Source organism: Gorilla gorilla, chromosome 20 (genome assembly GCF_029281585.2).
Source record: "Gorilla gorilla gorilla isolate KB3781 chromosome 20, NHGRI_mGorGor1-v2.1_pri, whole genome shotgun sequence".
NCBI lineage: Eukaryota > Metazoa > Chordata > Mammalia > Primates > Hominidae > Gorilla > Gorilla gorilla.
This window is the reverse complement of record NC_073244.2, coordinates 30,380,496-30,403,844: the sequence shown is the minus strand read 5'-3', so window position 1 is coordinate 30,403,844 and position 23,349 is coordinate 30,380,496. Positions and strand designations below refer to the sequence as shown.

The window sequence follows — 23,349 nt, the reverse complement described above, 5'->3', positions numbered from 1 at the left end:
CGCACTATCACCCAGGCTGGAGTACAGTGGCATGATCTCAATTCAATGCAACCTCCACCTCCCAGGTTGAAGCGATTCTCCTGCCTCAGACTCCCAAGTAGCTGGGATTACAGGTGCCCACCACCATGCCCAGCTAATTTTTTGTATTTTTTAGTAGAGACGGGGTTTCAACATGTTGGTCAGGCTGGTCTTGAACTCCTGACCTCATTTCACCCACCTCGGCCTCCCAATGTGCTGGGATTACAGGCGTGAGCCACTGCGCCTGGTTAGTACACTATACTACTCAAAGGCTTTATCCAGTATAAATGAGAGGCACAATTTACTCTAAAATCATGTTTGTAAGCACCCATGACCATACTTGTGGCCCTAAGCCCAGGTATTAGTCAACATCTCTCTTAGTTTGTTGGGTTTAAGAGAGTAGAGTCCTCATCTGCTATGTTCTGAGTTTAGAAATGTGTCACCATCTCAACTGCGGTTGGAGGCTCATATATGAATCACAATTTCAACTGTGGACAGTGTTTGCATTTGAGATTCTGTTTGCATTTGAGATTCAAGACTTCAGCCATAGGCTCCTTCCCTGTGTGAGGGTGATAATCCTAATAATTGGTGAGGTGTGCATATAAGAAACAATCTCACCTTTGTGCTGTGTGCCCTGGGATAACACGTTTGTAACACTCGAGGGCATTATACAATATGTTAGAGTGTGGCAATTCTTTATGACCTTCATAAAAAGAGAAGACCAAGGAAGTGACTCATTTATCTAAGTCGAGCTATGAGAGACAGTATTTCTTCCAATAGCTGACTAGAGGTATGAGAGTCATCATTCCACTTATAAGCTGACTATAGTATATGTCACCATTTAACCTGTAGGTAGGCAGTTAGCAAGAGAGTTACATCACCTGGGATTTCAGCCAAGGTATCTCACAATCTTCCCTGAGGGAAGGAAACAAGCAGGAGTGTCATATCACCTGGGTGGTCAGCCAGAGATATGTTACAATTCTCTCCTGAAAGCACAACACAGGCAACAGAGTCACATCACCTGGGTGCTGAGCTAAGCACTATGTCACAATGCTCCCTGGGGGCAAGACAGGGGCAGAAGAGCCATATCACCTGGTGTCTGGTTCCAGGGATATGTCACAATCTTTCCTGTTCAGGGCATGGTGCAGGCAAGAAGTGTCACCTTTTAGGTCATGGACGCAGATATATGTCACAAGGTCCCTGTGGGCAGAGCCCAGGCAGGAGCATGCAATCCCATAGGTAGTGGGCCTAGTAATATTTTACAATACCCAAAATATTTGAGGCCCAGGGAAAACAGGAGAATCACATCACCTAGGTGCTGGCTCCAGTGATATGCCGCAATCCTCCCTTTTGGCAGGGCCCAGACAGAAAAGAGTTACATCATCTAGGTGATGAATAAAAAGATATGTTATAATACCTCTGTGGACAGGGCCCATGCAGGAGATTCACATCATCGAGGTGTTAGAACAAGCCACATGTCACAATACACAATGTACAAGAGGAACCAGGCAGCACAGGAGAGTCACACGACCTAGGCTCTGACCCAGCAGTATATTACAATCCCTTTTTAGGAAAAGCCTAGGAAGTAGAGGAAAGTCATATCACCTGGGCACTAGGCCCTGTGATATGTCCAGTGTTCTCTGTGGAAAGCACTAAGACAAGAGAATAGACTCACATCACCTAAATCCTGGGTCCAGAAATATGGCACAATCCCATCTGTACGTTGGGCCCAGGCAGGAGAGTCAAATTACTTAGGTGCCTAAAAAAGGTGTATGTCACAAACACACCTGAATTAAGGTCGAGGTATGAGATTAACAATTTCACACATTTCTTAGTTCTAGGTACGAGACAAAATACCCTCTGTATGTTGGGTGTAAGTACCTGAGTGACAGTCTCAATGATGGTCTGGATTTGTGCATGAGAACTTCAATCCTTCCTGCAAATTCTGTCATTTTAATGAAGTCACTGACTCACAGGTGTGCTGAATCTTGGTCTCAGAGACACTAACCTCTCTATGGATCGAATTAACATGAGATTTAATTTTCTAACTTTCAACTTCATCTGGGTATGAGATTCAGAACCTCGACAGTGAGCTGTGTTTATGTGGAAGGATGACAGTCTTTATTGTTGGCAGGCTATGCATATGAGTGTCGCAACCTCCCCTGTGTGCTGAGTTCTGTTAGGACATTCCCTGTACCTCTTGACGACTTTACACAGTATGTGACAGAGTGCTAATTCTTTATGACCTTCATACAAAGAAGAAACCCAAGACATTACTCATTTTCCTGACCCTGGCTATGAGAGCTAGTGTATCTGCTATTGGTTGTTTAGAGGTATGAGAGTCATATTGCCCCTATAAGTTTGGATAAGATATGTATCACAATCCCACCAGTGAATAGGGATTGACCAGAAGACTCACACCACCTGCCTTTTGGGGCAATATGTCACAATCATCTCTAAGGGCAGGGATAGGGCAGAAGTGTCACACCACCTGGGTGCTCGATTAGGGATACGTTACAATCTCCTCTTGAAAGCAGAATACAGTCAGCAGAGTCACATCACCTGGATGCTAGGCCCAGTGATATGTTACAATGATCTGTGGGCAAGGACCAGGCAGGAAAAACACATCATTTGATTGCTGAGACTGGTGATTTGCCACAATCTTCCCAGTGGTCAGGGTGCAGGCAAAAAGGGGAGTTAAATCTCCTAGATAATGAATGCAAAGATATGTCACAAGGCCACTTATGTGCTGGGCTCAGGCAGAAGCCTCCCATTTCATGGGTGTTGAACTCAATGATATGTCACTATACCCGAAATATGCCAGAAACAGGAAAAATAAAAGAATCACATCACCTAAGTGATGGAAAGATGATACAATACTTCTGTGGGTGGTTCCCCTGCCATAAAGTTGTATCACCTAGGTGTTGAATCCAGGCGTGTCACAACACACAATGCATGCAGGGCTTAGGCAGAAGAGGAGAGTCACAACACATAGGTGGTGAGTCCAGCAACACATCACAATCCCTGCTTGGGCAAAGCCCAAACCATAGAGAAGAGTCACATCACCTACTGGGCTCAGCAATATGTCACACTACCCCTTATGTGGAGGGCCCATGCAAGAGAGTCACATCACCTATATAATGGGCTCAGCAATATGTCACAATACCCATTCCGGGGAGGGCCCATCCAAGAGAGTCACATCATCTAAATTACGGGCCCAAAAACATGTCAAAATGCTCTCTGTGAGTACAGCTCAGGAAAATAAAAGAATCACACGACCTAGGGTTTAGGCCCAACTATATGTAACAAACACCCCAGTTCTCAGAGCCCATGCATGAGAAAAGAGTCACATCACCTATGTGCTGGGCCCAGTGATATGTACCAATACTTGTTTTGGCAGTTCCCAGGTAGAAGAGGAGTGTCGCATCACCTAGGTGATTAACAGAAAGATATTTCATAATACCCCTATGGGCAGGGCCCATGAAGGAGAGTTGCATTACCTAGGTGTTAGACTCAGTGATATGTCTTAGTACACAATGTGTGCAGGTCCCAGGCTGGAGAGGAGAGTCACCTCATCTAGGTTCTTGACCCAGTGGTATGTCACAATCCCTTTTTGTGCAGAGATGAAACAGCAGAGTCACATCACCTGGATTCTGGGCCCAGCAATATATCACAATACCCCAAGAAGACAGTCCAAACAAAAGAGTTACATTGGCCAGGTGTGGTGGCCCATGCCTGCAATCCCAGCACTTTGGGAGGCCAAGGCAGGTGGATCACTTGAGGTCAGGAATTCGAGACCAGCCTGGCCAACATGGTGAAACTTCGTCTCTACTAAAAATACAAAAATTAGCTGGGCGTGGTGGCATGTGTACCTGTAATCCCAGCTACTCAGGAGGCTGAGGCAGGTGAATCACTTGAACTCAGGAGGCGGAAGTTGCAGTGAACCAAGATCACACCACTGCACTCCAGCCAGGGTGACAAAGCCAGACTCTGTCTCAAAAAATTAAAAGTTATGTTACCTAATTAACGGTCTCAGAGATAAGACACAGTGCCCCTCACAGATAGGGCTCAGGAAGAAGTGTGGAGTCACATAACATTTGAGCTGGCCCCAGCTATGTGTCAAAATCACTCCAGTCGGCAGGGCCCTGGCATAAGAAGACAGTCATATCGAAGCTAGGTGCAGTGGCTCATGCCTGGAATCCCAGTACTTTGGGAGGCCAAGGCAGGCGGCTCACCTGAGGTTGGGAGTTTGAGACCAGCGTGACTAACATGGAGAAACCCCATCTCTACTGAAAACATAAAAAAAATTTGCCGGGTGTGGTGGCGCATGCCTGTAATCCCAGCTGAGCCAAGATCATGGTATTGCACTCCAGCCTGGGCAACAAGAGCAAAACTCTGTCTTAAAAAAATAAATAAAAAGTCACACAATGTAGGTGCTTGGCCAAGCAATATGTCACAATCCCTACTGTGGACAGGTCCCAGGGAGAAGAGAGTCACACAACCTCAGCAATGGGCCCAGATATATGTTACAGTGACTTCTGGGAGTCAGCAGAAGAATTGTATCACCTGTATGCTCAATTCAGCAGTAAGTCACTCTCTCTTCTATGGGCAAGGCCCAGGCAGGAGAGGAGAGTCATATCACCTTGGTGCTGGGCCCATTTGGTCAATGTCCAGGTAAGAGAGAAGAGTCACATAAAATAGTCAAAGGGTGCCAAGAGCAATGGTTCACACCTGTAATCTCAGCACATTGGGAGGTCAAGGCGGGTGGACTGGCTGAGGTCAGGAGTTTGGTATCAGCCTGGCCAACAGGGTGATATCTTGTCTCTACCAAAAACACAAAAATCAGCCAGACGTGGCGGCACACACCTGTAGTCTCAGCTACTCAGGAGGCTGAGGCAGGAGAATCACTTGAACCCAGGAGGCAAAGGTTGAAGTGAGCAGAGATCATGCCACTGCACTCCATTCTAGGTGACAGAGTGAGATTCTGTCTCAAAAATAAAATTAAAATAAATAAAATATAATACAATAAATAAAATAAAATAGTCAAAGGGCCCCAGATATGTTACAATGCACCTTGTAGGCAGGGTCCAGGCAGGAGACTCATATCACATTTGTTCTGGGCTCAGTAATATATCACCACACCTGCTGAGGGCAGTGCCATGACAAAAGAGTACTGTCACCCTAGTATTAGGCCCAGTGACATGTCACAATATCCCGTGTGGGCAAAAACCTAGAAGAGGAGAAAAGTCATGTTAGCTAGGTGCTGAGCCCTGTGATACATCACAATCCTTTCTGTGAGTAGGGGCCAAGCAGAAGAGAGCTGCATTACCTGTGTGATGGATGCAGGGATATGTCACAATGTCCTCTGTAGGCAGGGCCTAAGCAGTAGAGTTACATCACCTAGGTTTGGGACCCAACAGTATGTCACAATGGGCCACATGGGCAGGACACAGGCAGAAGAGTCACATAACCTATGTGTGGGGCCCAGCGATATGACACAATGCCCCCTGTGGAAGAGCCAAGGCAGGAGAGAAGATTCACACCACCTGGGTACAAGACCCAGCAATATGTCACAATGTCTTCTGTGGGCAGTGCCAAGGCAGTGGAATAGTTACATTACCTCAATTCTGGGTCCAACGATATGTCACAATCCTTTCTGGGGGCTGGGCTCAGGCGGGAGCAACAACTCACTCTGTTGCCGGATAAAGTCACATGTCATAATCACACCATCAGAAATGTTCAGGGATGAGATTATACATCTGGACTGGAAAGAATCAACACATCAAAAATATGACCAGATTGTGCATGGTGGTGCATGCCTGTAATCCCAGCACTTTGGGAGGTCAAGGCGGGAGGATACTTTGAGCCCAGGAGCTTGAGACTATCCTGGGGGCCACATGGTGAGACAACCCCTATATTAAAAAATAATAAATAAATTTAAAAAAAAAAATATATATATATATAACCAGAGCCTGAAAAACATAGCAAGACCAAGTCTCTTCTTAAAAAAAAAAAAAAAAAAAAAAAGGAGAGATAGATGATAGATTGATTACAGGTAGGTAGGTAGGTAGTTAGGTAGGTAGTTAGGTAGGTAGGTAGGTAGGTAGGTAGGTAGGTAGGTAGTAGGTAGACAGACAGATAGAGATAGAACCAGGCATGGTGGCTCACGCCTGTAAGCTCAGTACCTTGAGAGGACGAGGCCAGCAGATCGCTTGACCGTGGGAGTTTGAGATCAGCCTGGAAAACATGATGGAACCCCATCTCTACAAAAATAAAAAGCAAGATATGCAAAATAATGTGCCAGTGTGGTGCCGTATACCTTTAGTCCCAGTTACTAAGGAAGCAGGGTGTCTGAGACAGAAGAATCACCTGAGCCCAGGGAGGTCGAGGCTGCAGTTAGCTGTGATCAAGTAACTGCACTTAAGCCTAGGTGAAAGAAATCTAAAACAACATCAACTTCAGTGTACAGGAAGGAGCATGAGAGAGAGAGGAAAAAAAAACCCAAAAAACAAAAACCAACAAAACTCAATGTACTGTGGAAACAAACTCAAAGTGGGGCTAGAAAAAAACAAACAAACAAAACACAGAACTATCCCCAGATCCCCAGCTCTCTGGGAGGCCAAAATGGGAGAATCACCTGGATGAGCCCAGGAAAGTGGAGGGCACAGTGAGCCATCATTGAACTTTTCTGGTGGACCTAAGCGGTACTGCACCGACGAGAGCCATCTGGTCCCCCTTAAACATTTTAAGCTGGCGACCAAGTCCTACGCTTGTGGCCAACATCCTGTAGACCTGGCAGCCAGAAGGAGAAGCCAGCTGATGGCGGAAGGAGAAGCCAGCTGATGGCGGAGGCAGAAGCCCACCGGTTCCACCCTGGGCCACGTGTGGCGCTTGCAGCCTGAAGCTGTCCCCGTTGGAAACTTATTCCCCCCAAGGTGGCCCACCTCAGTGGCCGGCCTCTAAGTCTGCTGACCTTCCTTCCTAAGCTTTGAATCTCTGATCAACCCAAACGTGAGGCCAGCGGCCACAAGTACTGGCCACAGCTCACAGCGCACATCTGGTCACCTGACGGCGTGACCAGGAAGCCACTGGGTCCACCCTGCAGGCCACATGTGGTGCTCGCACCCAAAGCTGTCCCTCTGGCAACTAAGTCTGAGAGCTTCCCACCTACCTCTGGGTGGGTGACAGAGCGAGACTCTATCGCAAAAAAAAAAAAAAAAAAAGAAAGAAGAAAAGAAAAAAGAGCCAGGTGCAGTGGCTCACACCTGTAATCCCAGCACTTTGGGAGGCTAAGGTGGGCAGATCACCTGACGTCAGGAGTTCAAGACCAGCCTGACCAACATGGAGAAACCCCATCTCTACTAAAAATACAAAATTACCTGGGCGTGGCGGCACATGTCTATAATCCCAGCTATTTGGAAGGCTGAGGCAGGAGAATTACTTGAACCAGGGAGGTAGAGGTTGTGGTGAGCCAAGATCACGCCATTGCACTCCAGGCTGGGCGACAAGAGTGAAACTCCATCTCCAAAAAAAAAAAAAAGAAAAAAGAAAAAAAGAAAAATGTAGAATAAAGAAAGAAATGAAGGAAAGAAGCAAGCAAGCAAGAGAGAACAAAAAAAAAAAGGAAGAATGAAAAAGAAAATAAAAAGAGGGCAGAACATGGTGGCTCAAACCTATAATCCCAACACTTGGGGAAACTGAAATGGAAGAACTAGTTGAGCATAGGAGCTTGACGCCAGCCCTGGGAACATAGCGAGGCCTTGTCTCTACTACAAGAAATAAAAAATTTAGCCAGGCATGATGGCATGCTCATGTAGTAGGAAAGAAAACAGGCGGGAGGAAAGGAGGGAAGAAAAGAAGAAAGAAAGGTAGGAAGGAAGGAAAAAATGAACCAAGTTCTACAAGGAAAAAAAAATTAAAAAGAAACAAAGGGAAAGAGAGAAGGAGGAAGAGAGAAATACAAAACAAAAAAAAGGAAGAGAGAAACAGAGGGAAAGACACATAGAAAGAGAGAGACAGAAAGGGAGAAAAAAATAGGAAAATAGGAAAGGAGGCCAAGCACAGTGGCTCACACCTGTAATTCCAGCACTTTGGGAAGCCGAGGCATGAGGATCACTTGAGGTCAGGAGTTCGAGACCAGACTGGCCAACATGGCAAAACCCTGTCTCTACTAAAAAAAATACAAAGAATTAGCCAGGCATCGTGGCGCACAACTGTAATCCTAGCTATTCAGAGGCTGAAGGATGAGAATCACTTGAACTCAGGATTCAGAGGTTGCAGTGAGCCGAGATTGCACCATTGCACTCCAGCCTGGGAAACAGAGCAAGACTCTATCTCAAGGGGAAAAAAAAAAAAAAAAGAGGAAAGATGAAAGATGAAAAAAATAGAACCTAAAAAAGGAGAGGCAGAGAAGAAATCAGCACTGGGTGAAGCCTCCAGGAGGCCACACCAGCTGTTTGCCCACCTGCTGTGCAATGATCTTATGTTCAGAAGCCACTCCCTCTACACTGAAGAGCTATGAGATATGCGAAATAATTGCTGTTCACATTGTGACTCTCAGGCAAACAAAATACATGGTTTCATTGTTTGAATCCTGTGATTTCTTTCAGCCCACTTTTATTGACTTAACCTAGTTAATGTATATTTTGAATTGTGTGTATGGCTTCAGAACTGAAGTTGATAATAAAATCTCAAGTTTTGATAGCCCAGGAAGTACATAAATATCTAATTTCACCTGAATTGATTTGAGGGAAAATTACCAGTGGAATGCCTTGGTCTGATTATCTGATAGAATCAATTGTTGCACATAAAACAGATCTGCATATATATATATATATATATATATATATATTATAATAAAATAATGGAAGACAAAAAAAATCTGGCTTATTGACCTTTGAACCTCTCACCCAGGCCACCTACCATCTTTACTCCCACTTACCTGGCTGTGCAGCTGTGGTCTCCTCACTCTTCACAGTCCAGGGCTCTTTCTTTCCCTCCAAAAAGGTCACCAGGTCCAGCTTAGAGATGGCAAGACCTGTTTTTTAATAAAAAGTCAGATGATTAATGCTGGAGGATATGTAATTTCCAGCTCAGTACTGTGCTCAGTGGAGAAAAGGGGACATTATATAAGATTTTTAAAAATTATTCCCCAAAATACTGTTTCCTACCAGCTTCTTTAGAATATGTAGGAAGTATTTTACGTTTAGAAATTCTATGCTTCATTTTCAAGTTTGAATGAATCAAAACTAAGGGGGAGGGCTGGAAACACTAGGAAGATTTTTTTCTACATCAACAAACTTAGAATTTTTTTTTTCCTGAAAGCAAAACTCTGAAATTCATTCAGACAAAGCACTACCTCCCAAGGAGACATTCTAAAAAGGAAAGAAAGAAAGCCCTTGTTATGTTGCAACCCAGCGAGTTGTAGAGAAACGCCACACTCTGAGACTAATTCAGGAGTCCTTTATTGCCAGCGACCGAGAGATGGCTAGCGCTCAAAATTCTCTCAGCCCCGAAGAGGGGGCTAGATTTCCTTTTTTTTTTTTTTGAGACGGAGTCTTGCTGTGTCACCCAGGCTGCAGTGCAGTGGCGTGATCTCAGCTCACTGCAAGCTCCGCGTCCCGGGGTCACGCCATTCTCCTGCCTCAGCCTCCCAAGTAGCTGGGACTACAGGCGCCGCCACCACGCCCAGCTAATTTTTTGTATTTTTAGTAGAGAAGGGGTTTCACCATGTTAGCCAGGATGATCTCGATCTCCCGACCTCGTGATTCGCCCACCTCGGCCTCCCAAAGTGCTGGGATTACAGATGTGAGCCACCACGCCCGGCCAGATTTCCTTTTATACCTCAGTCTACAAGGGGAGGGGGGAGCCTAGCTGAAGCAATTTTACAGAAGCAGAACAGGCAAAAAGTTAAAAAGATAAATGGTTACAGAAACAGTTACAGAAAAAATAAACAGTTCCAGGAGCAGGGGCTTCAACTATCACAAAGTGATAAACGCAGGGGCTTTGAGCGCGTTCCCAGGAGCTGCTGGTATAGCTTGTCTCAGTATCTTATCAGTAAGTGTATTCCTGGATGTGCTTGGAGTCAGCTTGCACTGGTTATGCCCTTAAGGGAGAGGGGTAAGGGGGCTGCAAGTAAAGAAACTAAAATGAAGTCTGTCCGGCTCTCTCAGCTAAGAGAGACAATCAGGTTAAAACAAGGTACGGTATCATAGTTATTAGACATTACATATTCTGAAGGTAAGTTATTCCGACTCAGAGACAACGTATGTATAGTTCTCTAACATCAAATCTCTATACATATTCTGCTGAGAAGGGTTCAGGTATTTTTACTCCTCCAGAGAGAATTCTATGACCACATCCCTGAATGTCAACAGTTTCTCTAATAAAAATAAATAACACATTGATCATGCAGTCAAGGGCAGAGTTCCTAATTTGACCCAAGATGAAATAAGAAAGTTAAGACAACTGGTTCTGACTTATGAGTGACCTGAGTTACTAAATAAGATACTTTTAAACACAGTAATATTTCTAATATATTCTCTAATTCTGTGAAAATAGAATATAAGATCCACAAAACTAGCATAAATATGCACATATAAAACAAAATATAAACAGGAATCAATATAATATACATTTTTGAGTGCTATTTTTGTATTTTTTTTTTTTTTTTTTTTTGAGACTGAGTCTCGCTCTGCCACCCAGGCTGGGGTGCAGTGGCGCGATCTCGGCTCCCTGCAAGCTCTGCCTCCCGGGTTCATGCCATTCTCTTGCCTCAGCCTCCCAAGTAGCTGGGACTACAGGTGCCTGCCACCATGCCCAGCTAATTTTTTGTATTTTTAGTAAAGATGGGGTTTCACCATGTTAGCCAGGATGGTCTCTATCTCCTGACCTCGTGATCCACCCGCCTCGGCCTCCCAAAGTGCTGGGATTATAGGCGTGAGCCACCGCGCCCAGCCTGTATTTTTTTTTTTTTTTTTTTTTTTTTTTGTGAAATGGAGTCTTGCTCTGTCGCCAAGATGGAGTGCAGTAGTGTAATCTTGGCTCAGTGCAACCTCCGCCTCCCGGGTTCAAGCAATTCTCCTGCCTCTGCCTCCTGAGTAGCTAGGATTACAGGCGCCCGCCAGCACGCCCAGCTAAGTTTTTGTATTTTCAGTAGAGATGGGGTTTCACCATGTTGGCCAGGCTGGTCTCGGACTCCTGACCTCGTGATTTGCGTGCCTCACCCTCCCAAAGCGCTGAGATTACAGGTGTGAGCCACCACGCCCAGCTAAGCTTTGCGTTTTACCCCTATTTATCTGACTTGAAATTTACCTCAAAAGGACTTATGAGCCAATATACAGAGATAACTGTAAAATAGCATCCAGAGCAGTTTTCATAACTGAGAAGATTAATATAAACAAGGCAACAACAGAAAATTGATCAAATGATGCTTACATTTTATGCACACACCCACAGAAATGGTAAGTATGTACACATGAAAAGTTGGAGAGTAGAACATTTCTGTTTAAATGAAGAAATATTTTAAATTATATAAAAATTATAAGCCTCTTTGTGCATGCTTTTTTGTGTTTCCTAAAACAAGGATGAAGATCAAAACATTTAATGATATAAACTCAATTAAGAGCTATTGTTACTGAATCGGGTGTTTCTTAAAATTTGTTGCTTTGGCCAGGCACAGTGGCTCATGCCTGTAATCCCAGCACTTTAGGAGGCCGAGGTAGGTGGATCACCTGAGGTCAGGAGTTTGAGATCAGCCTGACCAATATAGTGAAACGCCGTCTCTAGTAAAAATACAAAAATTAGCCAGGCATGGTGGCATGCACCTGTCGTACCAGCTACTTGGGAGGCTGAGACAGGAGAATTGCTTGAACCCAGGAGGTTAAGGTTGCAGTGAGCTCAGATTGTGCCACTGCACTATAGCCTGGGCGACAAAGTAAGATTCTGTCTCAAAAGAAAAAAAAAATTTTTTTGGCTTTATGTGCCATGTTATATTTTAGATTTTTAAGATGATATATTAGCTATATATTAATTTTTGTTTTCTCTGAAAATACAGAAAATGAAATGTATGCTTGTAAAATAAAGATGAAATAAAATAAAAACCTACAAAACTGATACCTTTTTTAGAACTTCCAGTTTCAAAAGCTGATATCTACAGTCAACAAAAATGAGATTATTTGTTCTCCAAAGCAAGCTATAAGCAAAAAACAAACAAAAAAACCTAAAAAGAAAAAGAAACAGAGTTTTTCAATTAAATGTGACAATTTATAAACCTCACTTGGGAAATCCATCCCTCCAAGATACTCACTCATAATGAAGAGAAAAATAACTTTATAGTGAAGAAACTTGGCAGAAAACACCTTAGCCAGATGAATAAAGTTAGTGTCAGCCGTAATTAGACAAATTGGATCCAGAGGCCAATGCACAGATGGGCCCATAATTACTGCCGTGATATTGGTGGAGAGAAAAGTAAATACTAATCTGAATCTAATCATGAAAAAACATAACCTGTAGGGAAGACACAGGTACTGGTTTGTCCAGAATTGGTGGGTTCTTGGTCTCACTAATTTCAAGAATGAAGCAGCGGACCCTCGCGGTGAGTGTTACAGCTCTTAAGGTGGCGCGTCTGGAGTCTGTCCCTTCTGATGTTCAGATGTGTTCGGAGTTTCTTCCTTCTGGTGGGTTCATGGTCTCGCTGGCTCAGGAGTGAAGCTACAGATCTTCGCGGTGAGTGTTACAGCTCTTAAAAGCAGCGTGGACCCAAAGAGTGAGCAGTAGCAAGATTTATTGCAAAGAGTTAAAGAACAAAGTTTCCACAGTGTGGAAGGGGACCTGAGCAGGTTGCCAATGCTGGCTCGGGCAGCCTGCTTTTATTCTCTTATCTGGCCCCACCCACATCCTGCTGATTGGTAGAGCCGAGTGGCCTGTTTTGTCAGGGTGCTAATTGGTGCGTTTACAATCCCTGAGCAAGATACAAAGGTTCTCCACCTCCCCATCAGATTAGTTAGATATAGAGTTTCGACACACAGGTTCTCCAAGGCCCCACCAGAGCAGCTAGATACAGAGTGTCGATTGGTGCATTCACAAACCTTGAGCTAACACAGGGTGCTGATTGGTGTGTTTACAAACCTTGAGCTAGATACAGAGTGCCGACTGGTGTATTTACAATCCTTGAGCTAGACATAAATGTTCTCCACGTCCTCACCAGAGCAGCTAGATACAGAGTGTCGACTGGTGCACTCACAAACCTTGAGCTAAACACAGGGTGCTGATTGGTGTATTTACAATCCCTGAGCTAGATATAAAAACTCTCCACGTCCTCACCACAGCAGCTGGATACAGAGTGTCGATTGGTGCACTCACAAACCTTGAGCTAAACACAGGGTGCCGATTGGTGTATTTACAATCCTTGAGCTAGATATAAAGACTCTCCAACGTCCTCACCAGAGCAGCTAGATACAGAGTGTGGATTGGTGCACTCACAAACCTTGAGCTAAACACAGGGTGCTGATTGGTGTATTTACAATCCTTGAGCTAGATATAAAGGCTCTCCACGTCCCCACCAGACTCAGGAGCCCAGCTGGCTTCACCTAGTGGATCCCGCACCGGGGCTGCAGGTGAAGCTGCCTGCCAGTCCCGCGCCTTGCGCTCGCATTCCTCAGCCCTTGGGTGGTCGATGGGACTGGGCGCCCTAGAGCAGGGGGTGGTGCTCGTCGGGGAGGCTCGGGCCGCACAGGAGCCCATGGAGTGGGTGGGAGGCTCAGGCATGGCGGGCTGCAGGTCCCGAGGCCTGCCCCACAGGAAGGCAGCTAAGGCCCGGTGAGAAATCGAGCATAGCGCTGGTGGGCCAGCACTGCTAGGGGACTCAGTACACCCTCCGCAGCCACTAGCCTGGGTGCTAAGTCCCCCATTGCCTGGGGCCAGCAGGGCTGGCTGGCTGCTCCGAGTGGGGGGACCACCAAGCCCACGCCCACCCGGAACTCCAGCTGGCCCGCAAGCGCCGCACGCAGCCCCGGTTCCCACTCATGCCTCTCCCTCCACACCTCCCTGCAAGCTGAGGGAGTGGGCTCCGGCCTTGGCCAGCCCAGAAAGGGGCTCCCACAGTGCAGTGGGGGGCCTGAAGGGCTCCTCAAATGCCACAAAGTGGGAGCCCAGGCAGGGGAGGTGCCAAGAGCAAGCGAGGGCTCTGAGGACTGCCAGCACGCTGTCACCTCTCACTGGTATTTCTTCAAACTTGTCATGTATCCTAACTGGAAGCCTGGGCTAAGAACCACTTAGCTGACCATTGCTTCTCAAGCTTGGATGTGCATATAGCTCATTTGGTATTCTGAGCCACTCTCTAACTAATGTGATTCTGCAGGTTTTGGAGGGGTCCAGAAATTGGCTTGTTTATTGAAAGTTCCCTGTTAATGCTGATGTTGCTCTCCAGCACTCAGAGAAAGTATAGCACACAGAGTCCCTTACATCTAATACCCTTATTGCAACACAAATGCTTTTTGTTACAGTGAAGACCACAAGTCACTGTCTCAGAGGATCACATGCTTTGCCAGCTTTTTAAAGTTTACAGAAGGCTGGAGAATATAGTAATGTCTACATCTGCATTTGAACAACATGTACACATACATTAATACAGTGTTTATTGAGCTTGTACTATGTGCTCACCAAGTATGCTGTAATGTGCTGTGCTGGGAAACTCACATTGTGTCAGTTAAGCCTCAAAAAATTTTGAAAGGTGAGTACTAAGTGTCTCATAATTCCCAGTAGGATTTAGATGATGGCTTAGGCTATTTCTTCTGGTTTCCCTATCACTATAAAAGCTAAATACAGACAGATGGGAGGGATATAGAAAGGAAGGGGTAAGTAGAGAGACTTTTAATTGTTGTGTTTCTATTTACTTTCTCATGACTGTGGAACAATTATCGGATCTGCAGAAGCGTAAAACAGGTTGCTGTGTAAAATGTAAGCACTGGTTTCATTGAGAAAGAAAGACATTAAGATTCCAAATGTATACTCCTTTGCTCTCATTTATTTGCTTTTAGGTTTGGAAAAATTGTGAGCTCCAGCTCTGAAGAAACACCAAGGGCAGACACCCGTTTTACACTTCTGCAGATCCAGTAGTTGTTCCAAACAGGAGTCTGATCTCCTGTAATTAGTTCTAATTAGTTCTGTGAGGGGAGATTTCAGGGTGGGGCCAGACCTGGACAAGGCTCAAAGAGCATAGGTCTGGATAGGGCTGGGGCAGGGAGTTGGCCCTCAGCTTCTCTTCTCTGTGCTGCTGGCTTATTTTGTGTTCTATCTTTTCTAAGCTGGACCAACAAGAACTTGACTCCCAGAATTTTTCTGATTTTAATGGTTTAAGCCTCTTCTCTATTTTGCATGACACACTAACAACCGACTTAACCAAAACATGTAGTACTTTCTAGAAAAACTATATTAGAAACGATTCTTAACAAGGGAAAAGCAACAGAAATAATTGTAACAATTCTTCTGTCTATGATGTCCCTTCAGGTGGTGACATCAGAACTCACAACAACATAAGAGCAGTGTCCCAAATAAAGCCCAAGTCTTCTGTGCAACTCCCTTCTTCGTTCTGATCACATTACTCTTAATTCAACCATGTATTTATTGGCTCTAGAATAATAATTCCTGAATAGTAGAGTCCATGACTGTTTCACCTGTTTTTCTAACGGCAAATAATAATAATAAAAGCAATTTGTTTACCTATCAGTTTGAGCCTCCAGACCTCCTACTTGTTCTTCACCCAAATATCAAGAAATGAGAGCCTGTAATCCCAGCTACTTGGGAGGCTGAGGCAGGAGAATCACTTGAACCAGGGAGGCAGAGGTTGCAGTGAGCCAAGGTCACGCCACTGCACTCCAGCCTGGCAACAGACAGAGACTCTGTCTCATAAAAAAATAAATAAATAAATAAAAAACAACAACAACAAAAAACTTTCTCCAGTAATACAACTCACACATAGGAGATGGGGTTGCATTCATGCATTCATGGCTCTGGACAGTTGTGGCCCTACCTTCCCTTGGCTAACATGCTTCTTTACACTTAGAGATTCTGCCACCAGATTCAGTTTATACCAGGAGCTCCTCACACAATCTCAAAATTCCACTGGACAAGATCCAAAGCCTGGCCCTGTCTTGTTAATCCCAGGTGGATTTCAGCCCTTATGTGTGGATTCTAGGTACCATTAACTTGGCTCCATATTGTGTTACAGTGAGGAGAGGAAAAGTAGAGGAGAAATCCCCACATGAAGACTGCTCCAACACAGAATGGAGAACCCTATTACCCGGACTCAAAATTTGGAACTGCAGATTTAGGTTTAGGAGGTCAGAAAAGCAAGCCAAAGGCACCCTTGCCACATGCATAGGCATTTGGACAAGAGAATAAGCAAAATGTTTAGATTCTCAAGCTTACTCAATGCAAATGTGTGAACCTGGTTGAGTTTTCAGGCCAAATGGTATTTGAAAGAGTTTTGCATCTGAAGATGCCAGGGGGATAGAATGACAGAGCTGGAATAGTTAATTGTTGCCCTATAGTAATTTTTGTAGAAATCTGGTAAAAAGTGTGCTATTAATGATTGCAGATCCCAAATACGAAGAAAGGCCATTCTGCCTGCAGACTTTGAGGGCAGTGTGCACTTTACTGCACAATTGTGTGTTGTGAATGGAAGCCCAATTGCACAATTGTATGTTGTGACTGGTCCATACAGAATGAAGCATGGTGGGCACAGTATGTGTTCATATCCTGTTTAGTAATTCTGGACAAACTTAGAGAAACATAATTATAAACAGAATTATCTGAAGCCTCAGAAAAATTATACACAACTGGAGAAGAGAAAAAAAAAATTATTACAGAATTACTCCAGAATGTGAAGGCCATTATAAGCAAACTGCTAAGAGATTGCAAAGACACTCAATTGCAAATAGCCACCATAATTAGTTCTCAAGTAGAAGAACTGACAGCACCATTGGTCACATACAATTTATCTTAAATTCACCTAAAAATTGGAGGTCTTCTTTGGTTGCTAATTGGCTATAATTAAAGGAAAAATAAACTTATGTCTTCATGAGAGGTAGTTTTGAAACTTGGAACCAGGACTGTGCTGAAGGTAAACTCCTATCTTCCAACAGAAAATGGAATAAAGTTCTATTTTCTTTGCTATTTACATTTTAAATAAATGATTCCTAGGTTCTAAAAACAGTCCTGAGTCAAAAATACTGACAAAAAGCCTATTTAGCAGTTAGAATAATTTGTATCTATTTCAAGTAGGCAGAAAAGAATTATATAAAAGTTTTCTGGCCAGGTACAGTGGCTCACGCTTGTAATCCCAGGACTTTTGGAGTCCGAGGCGGGTGCATTACCTGAGGTCAGGAGTTCGAGACCAGCCCAGTCAACATGGTGAAATTCCATCTCTACTAAAAGTACAAAAAATTAGGGCCAGGCGTGATGTCTCACGCCTATAATCCCAGCACTCTGGGAGGCCGAGGCAGGTGGATCACCTGAGGTCGGGAGCTCGAGACCAGCCTGACCAACATGGAGAAACCCCATCTCTAAGAAAAATACAAAATTAGCTGGGCATGGTGGCACATGCCTGTAATCCCAGATACTCAGGAGGTTAAGGCAGGAGAATTGCTTGAACCTGCGAGGTGGAGGTTGCGGTGAGCCGAGATCACACCACTGCACTTCAGCCTGGGGGACAAGAGCGAAACTACATCTCAAAAAAAATAAAAAATAAAAAAACAATTAGCCGGGCATTGTAGCGCACGCCTGTTATCTCAGCTACTTGGGAGGATAAGGCAGGAAAACTGCTTGAGCCCAGGAGGTGGAGGCTGCAGTAAGCCGAGATTGTGCCACTGCACTCCAGCCTGGGTGACAGAGCAAGACTCGGTCTCAAAAAAAACATAAAAATAAATAAATATAAAAGTTTTCTAAAGTAAATGCTTTAAGAAAAGGGAAGAGAAAAATCTTTTATTTTCAAGGATGAAGGCTGTATTTCTAATTTTTATCTGTTCTTATGACAGCCAGGTCTAGGGCTATAATCTTGAACTCATGGACATCTGACTCCCAGTAGGTGCTGGATTCAGGCACCTCAGGCACACTGTGCACATCAGAAAGGGTTTGTAGAAAAGCAAAAGACAGAAGAGGGAAAGGTGCTATCAAGGACCCGTGAGTGGGGGACAGTGCATGGTAGCTGGAAAGACTGGTTTATGCTACAGATACTGATTCAGGCAGGGCTATGTTCTGATATATTCCTGTGTCCATGCAGGTGGATGAGATTATGATTGGTAGTCCACAAGCCCAGGGTGATAGAGAGACCAGGTTGCTGCTTCAGGTTCAGGGTTTGTGGTAGGGATAATCCAGGAGTCCTCTAGGCACTTGTGTAATTCTTTGGTGAGAAATTTTAGAGGTAAAGCCACTATAGAGTAATTCCTCAGGTCAAGTCCTCTTGTTTTGTGAAGGTTCTGGCCACACCCATTCCTAGTGGGTATGTTCATTAGTAGGCGGAAATCATTGGTGGTAGCAGGTTGAGGGCAGGGAGTCTGTTTTCAGAACTCATTTCTTCCAAGCCCTCAGTCCCCTTTCACCCTGGGAAGAGATCTGGAATCACAGGACAATGTGCATTGTGACAGCCCGTGTGCAGAACAGAGTTCCCCTTCCCAGAGAAACCAAGAGTCTCCCTCCAGCTCAAATATCTGTGATATTCTTTTTCTGACAACAAATGTGTGGAGTTTGCTGAACAGCAACCAATTCTCCAACACCAACTGGTTGTCCAATAACTCAATTCTGATACCTCCTTGAGTCAGCGTAGACCCTACAAGTTCAGGGCTCAGTCCCACAACACTGCCACCACTGCAGATCCCAGTCACAATTCCTAGGGTCTCATCTATACTTCTGAGCCAGTTCCTATAAATTGGGGGCTCTCATAATCTTCTCAAGTTAAATAATGATACAGCTACTCACAGAACTTAGCAAAACATTATAGTTGCAGCCGGGCGCGGTGGCTCACACTTGTAATCCCAGCACTTTGGGAGGCCGAGGCGGGTGGATCACAAGGTCAGGAGATCAAGACCACGGTGAAACTGCGTCTCTACTAAAAATACAAAAAAAAAATTTAGCCGAGCATGGTGGCAGGCGCCTATAGTCCCAGCTACTCGGAGAGGCTGAGGCAGGAGAAAGGTGTGAACCCAGGAGGCGGAGTTCGCAGTGAGCCAAGATCGCGCCACTGCACTCCAGCCTGGGTGACAGAGTGAGCCTCCATCTCAAAAAAACAAAACAAAACAAAACAAAACAAAAGCATTATACTTGCATTTACCAGTTTGTTATAAAACATACAAGTCAGGAAAAGCTAAATGTAAGAAACATACAGGGCAAGGAAAACTCATGGTGGAAGATGAAGTGGGCAGGTAAGAGCAGTGATTAAAGAAATTCCTGAACTTTTGTATTTTTCAAGAGCATCTTATTGCAAAGAAACACCCTTCCTATTTTTGATATTATGAAGCCACAGACTGTCTAAATTGCTATTTTTTTGCCTTATACACAATTAATACATTTGTCTTTAGTAGTTAGAACAAAATACCTGTTAATCAAACTTTGCTTAGGTTTCTTTCTTTCCTCAGGCTCCCAAATTTTGACCCAACCACAACCCCTCTTTATGTTCCTTTTTTCTTTGAGACCGAGTCTCGCTCTGTCACCAGGCTAGAGTGCAGTGGTGCAATCTCGGCTCACTGCAACCTCCACCTCCCAGATTCAAGTTATTCTCCTGCCTCAGCTTCCCAAATAGCTGGGAATACAGCGTGCCACCAAGCCCGGCTAATTTTTTGTATTTTTATATTAAAAATACCGCACTCGGCCTATGTTCCTCAAAAACAGGCTGACTTGGCCGGGTGTGGTGGCTCATGCCTATAATCCCAGCACTTTGGGAGGCTGAGGAGGGTGGATCACCTGAGGTCAGGAGTTTTGGACCAGCCTGGCCAACATGGTGAAACCCCGCCTATACTAAAAATACAAAAAATTAGCCAGGCATGGTGGTGCGCCTGTAATCCCAGCTACCTGAGAGGCTGAGGTGGGAGAATTGTTCCAACCTGGGAGGCGGAGGCTGCAGTGAGCGGAGATCACGCCAGTGCCCGCCTGCCTAGGCAACAGAGCGAGACCCCATCTCACAAAAAACAAACAACAACAAAAAAACCAGGCTGACTTCTGGGTAAAATATTCCCTAATCTAGCATCTGCTTTCACCATGTTCTATCCCTCCCTCCCCTTCCCACTTTTTTTCTGACCTTGTTTTCTTCTTATGAAAGAAAGTCCTTTTCTCTCTAACCTTTAAAATTCTCCAATATCTTATAGCTGGTGTTTTCCCCTTGCTGCAATACTCCTTTAAAATTAAGTAATTTCATTAGCTGCGCATGACGGCAGGTGCCTGTAATCCCAGCTACTCGGGAGGCTGAGGCAAGAGAATCGCTTGAACCCGGGAGGCGGAGGCTGCAGTGAGCCGAGATCGCACCACTGCACTCCAGCCTGGGCGACTGAGGGCAACTCCGTCTCAAAAAAAAAAAAAAAAAAAAAGTAACTTCTTGCCAGGCACAGTGGCCCACACCTGTAATTCCAGCACTTTGGAAGGCCGAGGTGGGTGGATCACCTCTTGTCCAGAGTTGGAGAACAGCCTGGCCAAAATGGTGAAACCCCGCAAAAATTAGCTGGGCGTCGGGTCGCCTGCTTGTAGTCCCAGGTACTAGGGAGCCTGGAGGATCGCTTGAATCTGGGAGACAGAGGTTGCAGTGTGCCGAGATCGTGCCACTGTACTACAGCCTGGGTGACAGAATGAGACTCTGGCACAAAAAAAAAAAAAAAAAAAAAAAAACCCACTTACCTAAATCTAAATTTGTCATGTATCACAAAATCTAGAAACAACCTCAGAACAATAACTCTATTCCCAGAAAAAGCCTCCCAACCCCATTTTTGTGCCAATCCCAACTGCATCTGCCTGTGGATGTATAGATTTTCAGGGCTCTTCAGCTTCTCTAAGCATAAAGGTTCTGTCCATGGCTATTGTGAGCAGGCTGGGACATCTGCAGGAGAGGCTCCGCAGGCAGAACTAAACTATCCTTAGCTTGGAGTCACTGAGTTCAGGCTTCTGTTTCCCGGTCAGGCCGAGGCGGGCGCATCACTTGAGGCCAGGAGTTCCAGACCAGCTTCCACCATGGCAAAACCACTTCTCTACTAGAAATACAAAACTAGCCAGGCGTGGTGGCGCAGGTATGTAATCCCAGCTTTTCGGAGGGCTGAGGCACGAGAATCGCTTGAGTCTGGGAGGCGAAGGTTGCAGTGATCGTGCCACTGCACTCCAGCCTGGGCGACAGGGCAAGACTCCGTCTCAAGCAAACAAAATGTTTAAGAAAAGAGACTCGGGAGCCCCACCTGCCGCAGCTCCTGCCACGCACACACCAAGTCAGGATTCCGCCCTGATGATCCGCCTGGCATCCCTGAACAATCTGGGAAATACTCGGGGCTGCGTGCAGAGCTGCCCAGGGAGCTCCAGACTGGGCGCCGCAGGGACGGGGCTGAACGCGGGGATTCCGGCTGCGGGCCCAGCCGCCATCTTGCGGCCAGAGGGGCCTGGGGCTGAACTGCGCCAGCAGGGACTCAGGTCGGAAACCCGGGAGCGGTGACGAAGCCAGTCCCGCCGGTTTCACAGCCCGCTCTCTCCTTTCGGGATGCCCAACCCCGCACACTCACCCTTTCTCAGCTTCCAGGATGTCCTGACATCTTAGCTGTGCGTCTCTCCGGACCTGCAGATCACAGGGCAACAGAGGCCGTCACAGAGTCCCCAGGGGCTGCCGAGGTGGAGAATGCAGAAGAGCAGAGACGGATTCCAAGCTCTGGTGGGAGCGAGAGACAAAGGCCCAGCCAAATGCCAGAAACCATGCACTCCTCTTCAACTGTGCGCTTGATTGGGCGGTTCCCGCTCCAGCGCCAATGATTGGATAAAGCACCGGCACTCTCCCCATACCACTCCCACCCCCACCCCCCGCCCCCCCCGTTCAGCATTAGTGCATTTTATGAACAGAAAAACAGGCTAAAGTAGGTAGGGTAAAATGCACAGGGAATTACAGCTAATTAAGAAGTGAGCTGAGACTTGAAATGCACTTGCTCTTTCCCTTACCTGGGTCTGCTTGTATAGTGCATCTTATTTGCTACTTAAGGGTAAGAAAAGATCATTTGGATTTTTTTTTTTTTTTTTTTTTGAGACCGATTTTCACTCTTATTGCCCAGGCTGGAGTGCAATGGTGCGAACTTGGCTTACTGCAACCTCCGCCTCCCGGGTTCAAATGATTTTCCTGCCTCAACTTCCCGAGTAGCTGGGATTACAGGCGTATGCCACCACGCCCGACTACTCTTGTATTTTTAGTAGAGACAGGGTTTCACCATGTTGCCCAGGCTGGTCTCGAACTCCTGACGCCACACTGGTCTGAACTCCTGACCGCCCGCCAGAGCCTCCCAAAGTGCTGAGATTACAGGCGTGAGCCACCGCGACCCGCCCATTTGGACATTTTTTTTTAACAACTTTTCAATCATTTTGATAATGCAGGAAAGACCTTCATCCCATCCCTGAGCCCCTTTCTCACCATGCTGTACCACACTGCTGACCATATTGTGGGATGTCCATTTGGAATGGGGCTGGGGTCGGGGGCAGCAGAGGCTGAGAATGGTTAAGCAAGAATTATGTTACCCAAATTTGTTCATCTTAGACAGGCTCCTCTATCGTTCCGTGTGAAGTGGCTATTCCAGGGTAATCATGCCCTGACTGCACTGCATCTCAGTCTGACTTCTCTTTTTTAAAATTACTGGATTACTCTCACTAACGGGGTGTTTCATCTTCCATTTGAAAATGGCCAACAGTCCTTTGTGGGTGTCCTGCTTTGATTTGCTAGTTTAGACCCTGGAGGTAGAGGTTAGGAAATATTGGGCCACATCAGAATACCTTATTCTCACTTAGAGGATATATAGGAATTTCTTAATATCTAACAGTTTTCTCAATAGCCATTATATTTAACAATGATAGCTTACAGGGCAGAAAGGGGACACAGATGACACAACCTCAGAAATTTAATTTGGTCATAAGTTTTTTTGTTTTGCTTTGTTTTTGGAGACAAGGTCTCACTCTGGTGCCCAGGCCGGAGTGCAGTGGCACAACCATAGCTCATAATTTGGTTGTAATGGTTCTTTTAAAAATGCTTTTGGCTGGGTTTGATGGCAAACACCTGTAATCCAAACACTTTGGAAAGCCATGGTGGAATGATTGCTTAAGCCCAGGAGCTCA

The 23,349-nt window shown here is 45.4% G+C and overlaps 1 non-coding gene across 9 annotated transcripts in view; it reads right to left on the bottom strand.

Moving 5' to 3' along the window:
* LOC101128475 (uncharacterized) overlaps positions 1 to 21,997 on the bottom strand; it is a 34,428-nt gene extending 12,431 nt beyond the window's left edge. For 3 of the 9 annotated variants that reach the window (XR_010131934.1, XR_010131935.1, XR_010131932.1), the window contains exons 1-4: positions 21,765 to 21,979; positions 18,994 to 19,123; positions 8,960 to 9,055; positions 5,639 to 5,782 (exon numbers count right to left, since the gene is read on the bottom strand). This is a non-coding gene — a transcript (uncharacterized protein). Of the gene's footprint in view, positions 1 to 899; positions 5,526 to 5,638; positions 5,783 to 6,203; positions 6,282 to 8,959; positions 9,056 to 18,993; positions 19,124 to 21,764 lie in introns of all 9 variants that reach the window. The other 6 variants (XR_010131931.1, XR_010131937.1, XR_010131933.1 and 3 more) reach the window with 4 other exon arrangements.
* Positions 21,998 to 23,349: the final 1,352 nt, after the last annotated feature.